Source organism: Anolis carolinensis, chromosome 6, assembly GCF_035594765.1.
Source record: "Anolis carolinensis isolate JA03-04 chromosome 6, rAnoCar3.1.pri, whole genome shotgun sequence".
Lineage (NCBI taxonomy): Eukaryota > Metazoa > Chordata > Lepidosauria > Squamata > Dactyloidae > Anolis > Anolis carolinensis.
In genome coordinates, this window is record NC_085846.1 from 90,340,333 (window position 1) to 90,352,299 (window position 11,967).

The following is an 11,967-nucleotide window of genomic DNA, read 5'->3' on the forward strand; positions in this document are numbered from 1 at the left end:
TAGTTTTACAAGAGGTTTAGTCTTCTCTACCAAAGACTGCTGGTGCCTCACCGAAAATACCATACTTTATTACCTAACAGGAGAAATCAAGCATCTGTCTAGGAAAATATACATGTTTTATGTGGTTTATTAAAACTTAGTGTTGAAATATAACTGAAATTGGATTATTAATTTTTAAACCTATCAAAATCCACAATTGTCTCTGTCAATGAATGGAAAGAACTCAAGATTTTCCAATTGTAAAGTCAGTGCTTGGGGTGTGAATTTGGGAGGGCTTTATGGAAGACAAAATTATTTGGGAAGTGCTATGTGTAGAATAGGGAACTTTTCTGGGCCAGATCAGCAGCAGAAAACTTTCTTCTTGCACTACCCAGTGCTCTAGTTTAAGTGTTGGAATTACATGATCCAGATGTGCCTTCAAGAACCAGCTGAGTAATGAGACTAGGCTTCAGGTAGATCCTGCATGTTTTGTTCTTTTTGCTGGCATTTCTCGATCATATAGATCTTTCATTTGTTAAGACATGCGTACCCATTATACAAGCATTAGACATTTTTGAACTGAACATGCCTACCTGTATTTTATAATGTGTTTTATGAATACTGATGTAAGTTAATAATTTTAACTGATTTATATTGCACTGTATAATTTTTATATCTGCGTTTTATTGTAAGCCGCCCTGAGTCCCCTGTTGGGTGAGAAGGGCGGGATATAAATATTGTAATAAATAATAAATAAATAAAAATAGAGATTTTCATGATGTCAGAACAGGTCCAGTGATGTGATTCTGCCTCACCTTGTATGTTCATGTGAATAGCAGATGAACAAGGCTAAGTAGGGCTCTTTCCACACAGCTGTGTAAAATCCACATTGAACTGGATTATATGGCAGTTTGTACTCAGATAATCCAGTACAAAACAGATAATGTGGATTATCTCCCTTTATATTCTGGATTATATAGCTGTTTGTACATGTAAACAGCTATATTCTGTTTTATTTCATGTCTGTTAGATGTGTTTTAACTATTTCAATGGTGGGTTTTATTAATGTAATTCCTTTTCAGGGGGCCTGATGGTGCAGCGGGTTAATTCGCTGAGCTGCTGAACTTGCTGACCAAAAGATCAGCGGTTCGAATCCAGGGAGCGGGGTGAGCTCCCGCTGTTGGCCCCAGTTTCTGCCAAACTAGCAGTTCGAAAATATGCAAATGTGAGTAAATCAATAGGTACCGCTCCGGCAGGAAGGTAATGGCGCTCCATGCAGTCATGCCGGCCACATGATCTTGGAGGTGTCTATGGACAACGGCGGCTCTTCGGCTTAGAAATGGAGATGATCAGCAACCCCTAGAGCCGGACATGATTAGACTTAATGTCAGGGGAAACCTTTACCTTTACCTTAATTCTTTTTTAACATGTAAAATAAGGATTTAACTTAATCTTGTTTTAAACTTTCAGTAGCTTCTTTGAGTTCCATCCCATGAGAAAAGCAGGGTATAAATTCCATAAATAAATACATGAAATGTAATAGCAAGAGACCAACATTCCAAAATATGTAGTTGTGGTAATGGGAACAGGCTCTAATGATAAAATATTGCACTCTATAATGTTTTAATTAGAAACCAGGCAAGTTAAGAAACAGATTGCAAATTAATTAAATTTACTGGAGGGGAGTTTCTCTGTGGTGGTCACCCAATTTCTCTGCCTTGATCATTAAGATGGCCTGCTAATCCTTCCAATAATGTCTATGCTCATCCATCTAACAATGGTGTAGGAAAGGTGTAGCTTACCAAGTGCTTTTGGTCTCCAACTCCTATGAACCCTGGCCAGCATTGCCAATGGGGAGAGATCACCGTATCTGTAATCCAACAACATATGGAAGACTATATTTTCCCTAATGCTGTTCTAATATTCTGAAGGTATTATGGGGTATATGTCATAATGCAGAGCCAGGGTTCAGGGTGCGTGTTGGGTGGGTTTCTTCAAACACCATCGATCATCTTCTCCAGATGAGCACCCTGACGAATTGGTGAACCTTCTGCCCTCACCAATTCCTCTCCAATGTCAGACTCAAAGACATCTGCAGTCTGAAGTCCAAACATTTATTCAGTATTTACAAATCATATTTACAAACGCAGCAAAAGCCATCACTCGAAGCTGGCATTTTTCTTTTGCTTCTCGGCATGGCAAAAAGCAGCTAAACAGAAATAAGAAAGCACATTCCTTAGTCCGAAGACTCCAAGGCCGAAAATCATGTCTCATAGGTCACAGCAGGCTGTCAGGCAAACTGGCCTGCTGTTAACTGTTTCATTGCTGAAACACACACTTGGAAAACATCAGAAACACTTGATTTACATTTCATATACACACAACCAAAAATCCAACAGTTTACAAATATACTGGTTGCTCCTTAGGCTGTCCCTGCCTCTCCCGGTGCCTTCCTTTGTTGGGTCAGCAGGAGAAGACCCCTGGAATTCTCCAACATCTGCATGAATGCTTATATCTTTGTGAATATTTCTCAGTACATTAGCTTCATTAGTCTAACAGTATGTAGCTGTGTTCGTTTGGATTTTTAATGAGCCATTTTCCTTCAGCCCACTCACTGATAACGGTTTCTTCATAACAGTGTGTATTTGTTGAGGGGGGAGTGAGAGAGAATTAAAAAGACATCAGTGAAGTATATACAACTGTGAGATCCCTTCAGAAATTCTTCTTATAACTTTAGATTCCAAGGCTTAACTGTTTTTTGTGTGGATCATTTCACAGATTCCAGTGTCTTACTCATGAATCATTCACATGTTGGAAATTAAGCATCCCATGTGTACTTTGCCTCATATTATCAATACACTGAATAATATTTTCTGAACATGCAATGTGATCAGCCCCTGTTTAAAAATCTCCAAAGAAAGAGACCTCACAATACTGTGAAGAAGTTTATTCAAAGAAGCTTATTCAAAGAGCTCTTACTAGATAAACTCTTAGTCAGTGGTTTTCAATCTGTGGGTCCCCAGGGGTTTTGACCTACAACTCCCAGAAATCCCAGCCAGTTTACCAGCTGTTACGATTTCTGGGAATTGAAGGCCAAAAGTCCAGGGTGTGGCAAGAGTCCTTTGTCACTGGGAAGCCAGCATTAATGTTTCAGTTAATCACCCTAATTAGCATTGGAAAGGTTTTTGTCTCTTGCCTGGGGGCATCCATTAATGCTAGCTTCCCAGTGACAAAGGACTCTTGCCACACTCTGGACTCTACACAGATATATTTTCTTTCCTTTCCTTACTTAGTTTATCCATACCTCACAACCTCTGAGGATGCCTGCCATAGATGTGGGCGAAACGTCAGGAGAGAATACTTCTGGAACATGGCCACACAGCCCGAAAGACATACAACAACCCCAAAATTTGTTCCATCTTCAATATTACATTTTTTCAAACATTCAAACTTGGCTATCATGTTGCCTCTTAACCTTCACTTCTCCAAGATAAACATAGCCAGCCCCTAAGCTGTTCTTCATAGAGCATGGTTTTCAGGGTTTTTAATCATTTTAGTCACCCTCCTCTGGGTACATTCCAATGTATCAATATCCTTTTTCAAATGCAGGTGAGGCCCCTTCCACACCTGTATAAAATCCACATTGAACTGGATTATATGGCAGTGTGGACTCAGATAATGCAGTTCAAAGCAAAGATTGTGCATTTTCTGCCTTGATATTCTGCGTGATAATACTGTACTGAGGTTTGAGCACAGCAGAATAAAGTGTTAGTATTACTTCCCTTGATGTAGACACTATACTCCCATTGAGTCAACCTAAAATCACAATGGTTGTCTATCTTCTCCATTACCTTATGTTCAGCGTTATGTTTCCTAAAACTCTTAGATCTCTTCCATATGTACTGTTGTCAAGCCAGTTGTCACCCATCCTAGATTTTGTTACAGTAAGTAGTAACAGGATCAAGTATATGTGTGTGTTAAAGACAACCTTATTATGTTAATTATTATGAGTAGGTCAGCAGGCAAGTTTGGACCACACCCGGTGGGGTATAACTGTATGGATGTTAGAATACGGTTGGAAATGCTGAATTAACAATGGCTTAACAGCAATGCTCTTTGCTATGATGGAATAGCTATTTGTTTTATGTTCGACTCTTTTGGATGAAGAAGCCTTACTCTGTGCTGCTTACAAGAACTATGTAAGTTTGCTGAGCTATTTGATTTTGTATCTCTGCTGACAAGAGTAAAGATTTATGTTCTTTTTCCTCTTGTTTGTGTGTTTTGGATTGGACCTGGATGATATCTGCTTATGCGCAACAGATTTGTGCATTTTTTTTCTTTGTTTCATTTTTTTCTGCTTATATATAGTACTTTGCATTTCTTCCTCTTGGAATTTTATTATTAGTTTTGGTCCAGCTCCCCGGTTTGCTAAGGGTCATTTTGAATTCTGATTATGTCTTCTGGGATATTAACTAACTGAATTTCATCCTGAACTTACAACTACAGTAGAGTCTCACTTATCCAAGCCTCGCTTATCCAAGCTTCTGGATAATCCAAGGCATTTTTGTAGTCAATGTTTTCAAAATATCATGATATTTTGGTGCTAAATTCGTAAATACAGTAATTACAACATAACATTACTGCGTATTGAACTACTTTTTCTGTCTAATTTGTTGTATAACATGATGTTTAATGGTGCTTAATTTGTAAAATCATAACCTAATTTGATGTTTAATAGGCTTTTCCTTAATCCCTCCTTATTATCCAAGATATTCGCTTATCCAATGTTCTGCCGGCCCGTTTAGCTTGGATAAGTGAGACTCTACTGTATATATATATATTCCAAAACTAATTTTGTCACAATTTTAGCTGGTTTTGCAATGGGTCCCCAATCCAGTTGGAGGAAAAGGACATAGGCCAGGCTGTGGCACAGGCTGGTGAGCAGCCTGCTGCAATAAAACACTCTGACCATGAGGTCATGAGTTCGAGGTCAGCCCGTGGTGGGGTGAGCACCCATCAATTAAAAAAAATAGCCCCTGCTCGTTGCTGACCTAGCAACCCAAAAGATAGTTGCATCTATCAAGTAGGAAATAAGGTACCACTTGTAAAGTGGGGAGGAAAAATTTAACTAATTTACGATGTTGGAATGAGGAAGTGCAGTCACAGTGGATGATGAAGCAGCTGCTCCCCCCTTTGGCCAGAATCAAACATTCCCTCAGGAGAAGGTTAATTTTTTTTTTGTCATTGCAGTGGTAGCTACAGAGCTTCAGAGAGCTCCTGGCTGTTGCTCAGAGCTTTAGCTATATCAGAATTACTAAGAGAGGGGAGATGGATTGCTCCCCTCCTTTCCTTCCTTTTCTCTTCAAGTTATGAGAGGAAGTTTTGCTAACACCAGCAAAAGCCAGGAACACTCTGGAACTATATGGTCACTGCTGGAGCAACAAAAAATAGCACCAATAAAGGTCACTGTCCAACAGGGCCAAGCCAGGTACATCTTGACTAGATAGTGAGGACTCTGCTCCTGCCATTCATGTAGTTTGGGAGTGGGATGGTGAAAACACCATTGCAGAATTCAGGATTGGTTTGAAGAAACAATGCTTTGGACCAGCCCCAGATTTTGTTGCCCAAGTAGATGGTCTCTTGCTCATCAGATTAGTGAATATAAGTTTGTAGCCTGAAGTTATTTTGATCATATTTAGGCCATTGGATTCAAAGAACTTTACTTCTGAGTTAAAATGCATGGAGCTGCATTGCTAAATATTAATTCTGGAAGCAAACACCTCACCTTCTGCAGGTTTTGTGTAAGACTTTTATATATATCATAGATAACAGCAGTTCAGGGAAGAGTAATTCTAAAAACAATATTCAATATTGGCTCCAACAAAGAGTCAGAAAATGTTTTGTGTTTCATTTCAGAGAAGATTTTGTCTCATTTAATTCTGGTACATAAAGCAAAAAATATGAGTTACAGGAAAAGAGAATGCTTTTGTAGCTTAATCTGATGATGAGATTAGCATACCATGGCACGGCAAACATAATATTCCGGTGCTACAGACTTGGATGAGTTCTCTGGGAGGTTACAATGAAGTGAGTTTCATTTCTAGCAAAGTAAATCTTCCAGTGAACATTTTCATCTTAGTTTTATGCCTTCCTTTCTCTCAAACACACACATATTATGAAAATGAGTGCTAGTTAAAAGGCTTGGTAAGAAGAAATCACTTAGATATTGGAGAGGCAAACTCTGGACGCTTCCAGACTTCATTTAAATGTGTGCCAAAGCAGGTTTAAGAAATCCACTTAGGCACGCATTTAAGTCCCCACACTTCCCCCCAAACCCCACACTTTCTGTTGGAAATAGCAACCTCCCAAGCCTTTCACTATTTATTTGTTTATGTATATATTTGCTAACCTGTATTCTATATGTATGCTGATTTGCCTATTTGACTGTAGCTCTTTGGTGTGGGAGGAGTTATAGACATGTGATTGTACTGAGCATGTTCAGACTCAGGACTCCATTTTATGTTCTGTCTGCTTTACATCTCAGTGGAGGTGGTTGCACGTTGCTGTTTGGGCTTCAGTAGAGAAGTATGACTTATGGACTTCAATGAGTACAACTATACCTAAAGACTGTGGACTACTGATTAAGAACGCACACAGAGAATTATATCCTATCTATAACTGAACTTAAACAAGAAATTTGCCTGTATGGTGAATTAATACAAGATGTTTGTGAGTAAACAAGATGTTATTTTTCAAAGAAGACTTTTTTTTATCTCTGAGTGAATATTTTAAATGAAGAGGTTTTAAGGCAGTGTATATCTTTTGGGCAATTACAACGGCAAAGAAACAACCATCCTCTGCTAACCAAATATATTTTTGTAGTGGCATGTCTTTGTTCTTGGCAGAAAGACATGGTTCTTTGGTTTAACAGCTGAGTTACCTGTGTGCCATTACATGAATGCTCATGACTATTACTTGTTCAAAGGGTTGAGTTCTAACAAGGTCATGCTTTTCTTAACTAGTAGTTTTCAAAAGGTGGTTTCCATATATTCATGGGGATGCACATTTACCAAACGGATTTGACATCATTTTTCCTTTTCAATAAGATTATGATTGCCATTTATTTCCAAAGGGATATGTGCCCAGAGACTGTGTGCAGTTACTTCCAATACTTTCCGCGGGGGGGGGGGGGGGGGGGTCTGGATGCCCTACCAGTATCTTCTGGGAGGGCACCCAGATACACAGAAGCCCCCCGATATAAGCCCTTAAAATGAAAAAAAAACTTACCCAGCTGCTATTAAAGTACTTCTGGAGTCTTCCTGGTATGTGGAAATGATGTGCCAGGAGGGGGATGAGGAGTGATTTTCCTCCTCACCCCCCCCCCCCCCGGTCTCCTGGCATGTCATTTCTACATACAAAGAGGACTCCAGAAGTACTTTAATGGTGGCTATGTATGTTCTTTTAATTTTTAAGGGCTTATTTTGGGATTCTGAGGGAGAGGGTTGGTGCCTTTTTGGTTTTCCGGGCTCATGGAGCCCAAAAAACCTGAAACAACTGTGTGGATTGGGCCCGGAGATCGTGTGCCGTGGTCTCCAAGCCCAAACCACACCTGAAAAGACCCAGATTTTATCAAAGATCTGGGTCTTACCAGGTATCAAATTAATTCAGGACAAAGCAGGGATTCCCTATTTTGTCTCAAATTCAGTTTTACTGGAGATGTCATTTGGACACCTCTGGTACAAGTGCAAGAGCTCATGCATTTTGGGCCCTGTCTGGATGGGCCCTCTGTGAAAGAAAAATGGGACTCTTTAGCAAAATAGAGATATCTTAATGCAACCCAGTATAGTGCTGTGCAGCTTTCAGTAAATGTACCTTCCTGAACATATAAGTGGCCTTTCCCAGGGATCATGTGCATTAGCTCCCCATTCCAACGTTTACTTGCATACCACTAATGTCTGCAAATTAACATATAGGACAGGAGCCTTGCACACAATTGCCATTGTAGTGATCCCCACCTGGAAAATGTGACTTCACTTAACGCAACAAAGTCCTAAATGTTTCATTGCACAAGCAGCAAAGGCAGAAAACTGCTCATGGCACACACGCAGTTTGACTCAATTGTAACCATACAACTGCATGACTATATATACATAGATCTCCCTTTTATGTATGTAGAAATGGGAGCAGGGAGGGAAGGTATTTTGATATGTGCATGATGACACAGGAAGTGCAAGCTAAGTCATGTAGTCATGCCAAGTGCTTTTGTGTTCAAGGTGGAAAATTCACTAACATAGTTCATCCTATTCAAACTTGCCCATACCAACTTTGTTCTCATAACATTTGTTCCCAAGCATTTTTCTAATTGATTCATTTTGGGTAACATACATTATATATCCACATGCAAATTTAGAAATTTTAGTCAAAATATTGAGCCAAAAAACCTGGTTCAACTTATCCATGGGTCAATATAAATACTGTACTGTGACTCTCATCTAAAAAAAAATAACCATCCCCTTCTGTGAGTAGAGTGGAGAAAGACAAAGCTTAGTCTATCTTGGAGGAATCTAAAAGTAGCATTACCTTCCTCTCCTCTCTTAACAGTGCCACTTCTGGCCTTTTTCAATACCTGGATGGGAAAATGTGGGGGCCAGAGGTCGCTGGCCCATGGAGGTAGCATTGACAATTTCTCCTTTCCATAGAATGTCCCTAGCCTTATCCACGAGTCATATCAAAATATATAATTTTGGCCCCAAAACCTGCCCTTGACTTATAAATAAATTTGACATACTAAGTCTATATGGCTACTCCTGCTGTTTTAACTAAAAGCTGAACTGTTTTCTCTCTTCATTTACAGCAACACATATACACAGATTTACTGGTGAGCATGCAAGCCCCAGTGGCGAAGTGTTAAAGCACTGAGCTGCTGAACTTGCAGACTGAAAGGTCCCAGGTTCAAATCCCGCCTGCTGTTAGCTCCAGCTTCTGCCAACCTAGCAGTTCGAAAACATGCCAATGTGAGTAGATCAATAGGTACCGCTCTGGCGGGAAAGTAACGGCGCTCCATGCAGTCATGCTGGCCACACGACCTTGGAGGTGTCTACGGAAAACGCCAGCTCTTCGGCTTAGAAATGGAGATGAGCACCAACCCCCAGAGTCAGACATGACTGGACTTAACGTCAGGGGAAACCTTTACCTTTACGACTGTAATTGCACACAGCCACACTGCTCTATCATGAAAGTTCAGTTTTTTTCTGACTATATTTCATTGCTTTTAGAAAGCAGCAAAAATGAAGTATAACTGATGAATATACAGCACATAACACACATTTGAAATGGTGAAGGAATCCACATTAATTTCCATATAATTGTCTTTCGTGAGCATATGATCTACGTATTTCAAGCTCAAAGGTTTATGATTTAAATTATGTTTAAAATCCACATTCCTCTTTAAGAATATCAGATATACTATATAAGCACTTCCGAGTTCTATTCCTAAATATACGGCTCCAGTTTTCCTCTGTGACACATGTACACAACGCCAGACGTGGTAGACCACAGCCCAGAGGATCAAAATGTGATCTGAAAATTACATCTGACTGATTCTGCCTGCTGCACATAATTCTTTGCCTCCCTTGCTTCGTTATATTTTATAAATCTCTCCTGAAAATAAAGAGATTTAGTTCTAAAGTTACTCAGCGTTTCATGAACTGGCGCTTACTTCTCTCTCTTTGAATATGGTAATGCCTTTGATAGCATCAGCACAATAATTAATAGCAGATTTTGTCAATTTTCTGCTTGACGAAATCCTCCCCAAGCCTTACCTATATCTTTTCCCATCATGCGGGATTACATTCTTTCCTTCCCCTTTCTTAACCCTTTGCGTTTTCACTCTGTTTCCAAAGGCACTCTGCAGCTCCCCCTACGGACAATGCAAACCTGAGTCAGAATGACTTTTGCTCTTAAAACAAAAACCGGGGCTCTTTCTCTAGACTGCAATGGCACATCCCCCTTTGGATGACTGTCAGTGACAGCAGTCGTGTTCGCCCACTTGTATGCAATGGGTTAAACAAAAAAAAGAACAAGTCTGGCAATCTACTATCAAGGCATTATTAATAGAGTCGAAGCAGGAAATAGCAGCCGCAAGACCCCCTTGTCTAACAAATAATAGGCTTTCAAAAGACATTAAAATCATGCACCATCTTAGCAGGACTGTCTGTATCACAGCACTTACCTGCCTCCTGGCAACAGAGTTACAAAGCCGAACTGTGTCTCTTGTGATATTACAATGAGACGTCAGCCTGTGTGTAAAGAATAGTGCATTTGTTTTCTGGGGGATATTCCCCAGGTAATATTGAACACCAGGCAGATTTCCTATCTGTCTCCCCCCATTGTTAGTCTGTTTTATAAAGGTAACTCAACTGCACCTGATTCTTCTTCTTTTTCCCTCTGCCTCATTCATTCATGGCAGAGTACTGGAGTTTAGAGCTACAAAGCTCATCAGATGCTGAAAATATTTTTTGTACTATTGAGCATTCAAGGAGAAGTGTCAGCTCAGAGTGTTTGCATTGCTGTTAAATGGGTCACTTTAATATATATATACACAGAGAGAGAAATGAAAAGTACCCAACGACCCAGCCTTCCTTAACATACAAAAGGAAGGCATTCCTGGCCGTCTTTTTCTGTCTCCATTTTGAGGGCGAGCCGCCTGCTGCTTATTCTGCATTCAGTTCTCTAAAAGGCTTATTAATGTGGTCTACGGGGAGACTGTCAGAAATGGCAGCCTGAATCAAGGGATTTTCCTTCAACATCCAAATGACATGCTGCCGCGAGAGAATTAAACAGATGACTAACCAATGCCCTTTTGTCTGGAGATGAAGATGGGATTGCCAACTTGTAAACCAGAGATTGACATTTGGGGTGGATTAAACCATCCCGTTATTGTACCGCTACTTTCTAATCACTCCTGCTTTCTTGCTCTCAAGTGCCTCAGCTGAAAGCCTTCACAGTTCTCTGAGACTTGTTTGCTGAAACCCTCAGCAGAGCTTTGGCTGTAAACATTTATCCACACCGAAACCCCATCTCTGACACTGATGGAGGAGAATAGTTGGCTGCTAGGTATTTAATTAAAACATTAAGCACGGGTGGGGTGGGGAGGGCTCTTTTGTGTCAACATTCAGAAGTACTTTACAATAGCTGAGGTTTGCTATAATTGAGTTTCTCTGCAAATGCTTCCCTCCCATTCCTCCCACCCCCATTTCTTTCTCTAAGAGCGGCAATAGCTTGAGGTTCACTCTGCCTCACGCTGTTAGTTGTGGCTTGGAGATGGGGCCCCATGCTGTCATTCTCCTGATTCTTTCAATCTGGTTGTTAGCTTTAATTTCAGAAATCAAGATTGGATGGTGACAAGGAGCTCTAATGAAATGCAGGGTGGATTGGGGGATAGAGGGCAGTCACTTGTTAAATAGCTTTCTGATTTCCTATTAGCAACTGCACATAATGTGGTCAAACTCATAGTTGTTGATTTCCCTTTTATTTTGCCACTTTTCAGGTTCATTTTTATCCTATAATTAATGTGCATATAAGCAGAAAGCACTGTTCAGGACCTAAGGGTGCCCTTTTAAATTGAACATTTTAAATCAGATTCTGCATGTGGTCAAATTTTGGTCAACATCTACAGTGGAGTATGCTATGTAGGGGCAACATTGCAGACTGACATGATATCTTATTGCCACTTGATTGAACACATTGCCACTTTATGATGTTGCAGTAGCTTAAAAACTCACACTTACACATTTCCTACCAATAAGAGAGCACTAAGTATCCAATCTTCAGGGACGTAAAGCGGGCATACAGTTGATTGTTGATGTGATATAGTCCCTTAGTAATTAAGGAATAGATGTTCATTATATGAGGTGAAGGAAATCTGAAGGTATCAGTGACAGCTGGAAAGATATATTCAAGACACCAAATCTGCACAGTGAGAACAGA

At 40.1% G+C, this 11,967-nt stretch overlaps 1 long non-coding RNA gene across 1 annotated transcript in view; it reads right to left on the reverse strand.

Moving 5' to 3' along the window:
- Positions 1-5,331, reverse strand: part of LOC134292415 (uncharacterized) — a 61,960-nt gene extending 56,629 nt beyond the window's left edge. The window contains exon 1 of the long non-coding RNA XR_009999658.1: positions 1,225-5,331. This is a non-coding gene — a long non-coding RNA (uncharacterized LOC134292415). The remainder of the gene's footprint in view (positions 1-1,224) is intronic.
- Between the last annotated feature and the right edge of the window lie 6,636 nt (positions 5,332-11,967).